This window comes from Gavialis gangeticus, unplaced genomic scaffold, assembly GCF_001723915.1.
Source record: "Gavialis gangeticus isolate Ggan-Ray unplaced genomic scaffold, GavGan_comp1, whole genome shotgun sequence".
NCBI classification, from domain to species: domain Eukaryota; kingdom Metazoa; phylum Chordata; order Crocodylia; family Gavialidae; genus Gavialis; species Gavialis gangeticus.
In genome coordinates, this window is record NW_017729033.1 from 61644266 (window position 1) to 61648196 (window position 3931).

General features: G+C 48.3%; 1 long non-coding RNA gene across 1 annotated transcript in view; it reads right to left on the reverse strand.

Annotated features, from left to right (window-relative positions):
* Window positions 1–495: 495 nt before the first annotated feature.
* Window positions 496–3931, reverse strand: part of LOC109304138 — a 19570-nt gene continuing 16134 nt past the window's right edge. The window contains exon 4 of the long non-coding RNA XR_002099306.1: window positions 496–506. This is a non-coding gene — a long non-coding RNA (uncharacterized LOC109304138). The remainder of the gene's footprint in view (window positions 507–3931) is intronic.

The window sequence follows — 3931 nt, forward strand, 5'->3', positions numbered from 1 at the left end:
AGGAGAAGGAGGAGGAGGAGGAGTAGGAGGGGGCAGCAGCAGCCGCTCCTGAGGGTGAAACCATGAGCATGTCTCAGCTGTACGGAGACTGCTTCCTGCTCCCTGATAACCATGAGTGGCAGGAAGAACCATCAGTCACCATACACTTAGTGCCACTTAGCCCCTCCATTTCACGGACTAGCACAGATAATGAAGCGGAGGAGCTGGAGGGTCAGGAAGAAACCCATGCGGCCAATACATCATCTACTGTTACTGAGACCTGAGAACATACTGAACCCAATAAGTTTCCTGTAATGTGCCTCTTGCCACTGCCAGGCAACACCTGGGTTCATGCTGGTTGGGTTTGGGGCCCCGGGGGGAGGAGAGAAATTCATGTGTTGCTGAAGGTGGGTCACCATGTTCTTTCGGTGGTGGTGCATGACGGGTTTGATAGTTCGTAATGTAACAGACACCAAACTAATTATTTGCTTTAATTAATTTTTTGTAGCTAGCATGGGCAGTGGCGGCTGTGGACCAGTTCCAAACCGAGTACTTGTAAGTTTTGGGCAGTACAAGTGGTGCCCCACTGTTGCAGGGTCTATTTCTGTGCCTACTGGCATTTTGTGCACTGCATGGTGGTGGGGTGTACTTTCCTCTTCTTGTGGGGAATGCAACCATTGCTTTTTTCGTTGTTTATCAGACACCGCAATTCATGGCTGCCCAGAATGGTGCCCCACTCACACTACAGCAGAGTGCTGCAGAGATTTTCGCAGCAAGCAGAGATGGTCCCGCAAAACCTCGCTCAAGGTTTTGGCAGACTCCTCAGTAGCCAGAGCGGAACACGCAGATGCCTGGCAGAACGAACTCCATGAGTTGCTGCGTAAAGATGATGCCATCCCCAAGGAAGTGAGAGACACCATGCAGAATTTGAAAGGTGTGGTCAATGAGTCCCACGTTGAATTTACAGAGGTCACAGGACATTTTCAATGACGTCTTTCAAAGTGTGCAAAAGTACATAAATAGATGGGTATGATGCCCAAAAGGGAGAAGTCAGTCTGCTCATCTTGCCTCTTTGCAAAACAAGCATAGAATTACAGCTGAGCCTGTTCCCCTTAACTCAGTGGGGTCACAGGAAGGCCGTATGACTGCCAGCAGGGCCAGGAGGGCACCACTGTATTTCAGGAAGACGGGTGGTTCAGGGTCATGGTGGGTGAAGACAAAGAAGCACAAGTAATTAGTGTGGTGCAAATAATAAAACCTTATGGTTTCCTGGCTTTCTGTGTCTGCCTCCATATCCACCCTTACACTGCTTGGTTGCAAAGGTAGATTTCATTCATTGTTTGGGTTCATTTCTTTGTTTGTTTTACCTGCCACTTGCTGCACGGTGCTGGGGAGAACGGGTTGGCAATCTCTCTTGCACAGGTACACAGGGGGGCTCCAGAGGTAAACAGGGGGGCTGCCTGGATGGGTCGCAACACACAAGTGCTGGCCTGCACACCAGCATTTTGCAAAGGCAGTGGCCACTCTGCAAAGTCACTTTTGAGGCCATACCTTAATTTCACCTCCCTTAGTTGGGAGAAGGGAAGTGGTGTCACTCCCCAGCAGCCTGGCTTGCTTTTTTGCAGGTCACCAGCCACTTTGCAACGTCATCCACTGGAGTTCATGCCTTCCCAGGCTCTTTGGCTCACCCTTCACAACCCTCCCCTGCATTTTCCCTAGATGGAAACTTTGAAAATGCACTTTTTCAAGATTCTTTTCCTGCTCTTTTCCAACTAGGTGCCAGGCACTGTCTCCTTTGTTTTGGAACACCAAAGTGAGGCCATGGGTGGGGGCGTGGCATGGGATTTAAGACCTGCTTTGCCTGCACACAAACCCAGGGACTTTGCAAACATTTCCGCCTTCTTTTGCATTTTTTTTCCAGCCCGGCGCCAGAGTGTCTGGGTTTTTTTCCACACCAAAACGAGACTTCCAGTGGGGGCGGGGGTTGCCCTGCTCAAGCACTATAAATTGGGGAAGCAGAGGTCGGGCTGTATGTTCGCTGTATCGACAAGAGAGGTTTGAGGTGAGTGAGGGACGACAGCACAGCGGGAGTAGAGAAGGATTCATTCCAGTCACAAGAGTTGCCCCTAGGGGGTACAGCAATGCGAATCCAGGGTTTGAGAAGACTGCAGGCTGAGCAAGTGAGGTGCACTGAAGCTCCAAATGCTATTTGATGCCTGCACCTCTGTGACGTGGGACTCGAAAGAGGACACGGCGATGTGCTACATGCCACCTTTGGTAAGTGACATCTGACACTTGTCTGTGCCTTGAGGGTGGCAGGGTCATCCCTAGAAAGGGGCGGATACAAGTGACTGCCCTGGGCACAGCACTTTGGGGGCCCCACAGAGATGGGCAGAGTGGATGGGGCCATTCCTCAGTGCCACCACAGGCCCCACATCTCGACGCTTGTCAACTCCCCTCCACCATCGCCGCCATGGCGGTTTCAATGGCAGAATGGGGGCGGGGAGTGAGCAGTATGGAGTGGTAGCATTCCCCTCGCACCTGCCAGTGGTGTTCCCTTTGCATCTGTGCTGGGGTGGCTGCACTGCCCATCACCATCGGTACACCACTGCCCTACACCCTGATACGGTCATCTCTAGTCAGGGGGTGGTGCATTTTTTAGTTTAAATTTATTATAAACAGGGCTGGTGGAATTTTATGGGCATAAAGGAAGATATACGAGGTGCACAAGAGGCACCAATACAAATTCTGATTCTCTTTCTATCCTCCCTCCCTCCGGTTTTTAGATCTCCTTCTACTGCTAGTTGCATGTTGATCAATCCCTGTTGATGTGACAAGAAGCGGAAAGAGAAAGGAAGAAAGAGAAGATGAAGAGGATGACAACACTTCCTTCATCATTCTCTCAACAACTGAACTATTATGCATTATAATTATAGTTGACTTTCATCCTGACTTATATAGACTTATAATAACAGGTAATATTAGTAATAGTCAATAATACTATTAATTTCAATAGTAATATATTAATAAGAGTTTGTAGTAATAGTAATATTAATGATGATTTATTTATGATCAATAATAATTCCTTATTACAGCATTTCAAAGCAAGTAGATCTGCCTTATCACCCTGCACACATTACAGACATCCTGTGCCTCCACCATATATAGATATAGCCAATGTATGATTTAAACTTACGTTATATAGACTTAGGTTATATAGACTTATAATTAGAGTTCAATTCCTTACAATGAGAAAGCAGATACTGAGTGTAAGACAGGAGATTATGCACCCTCCCTGCCTCTTTCCCCATGGGCAGGGGGGAGGACATGCCCACCTCCTGGTTCAAGCTCCCCCCCAGGTCCCTCTGTTCCTGTGGAGAAGAGATATATACCCTTCTGCTTTACATACTACCCTTACTGAACTTGTATTACTTCCTCCTCCTGGTTGCTGGCCACAACTGCTGAGACTTCTCTTCTGTGTACTACTTGAATTGTGGAGGCTTTCTATGCAGGCTTTGGCCCAAGCATCAGCTTGAGTATGGTAAGAGTTGCACAAGTTCTGCAGATCCATTTCATATTATTCTAGCCCTCCTCCTGGTTGCTGGCCCTGTTTGCTAATGAGCATATTATGGAATTGTAATTAGAGGATTGTTGCTGGCCACAAATGCAGAGGCTTTCTTCTTTGTTGCTAGCCAAGACCTCCAGCAAATGCCCTCCTAGGTTACAGGTAGTAGGCCCAGGCCTGCGGGCTCTTCACCCCACTTGCCCACCTCTGCCTTACACCTGTCCATTGCACCCTTGTAACTTTCAAATCATTGCTGTCCACAAAGGAAGCTTCACTCCTGAGCTATGATCACTGCAGCTTCTTCACTGGCTTTGACCCAAGCATCACCTCAATTTGCACAATTTGCTACAGGCCTATTTCATATAGTCTTTTTGCCCTCCTCCTGTT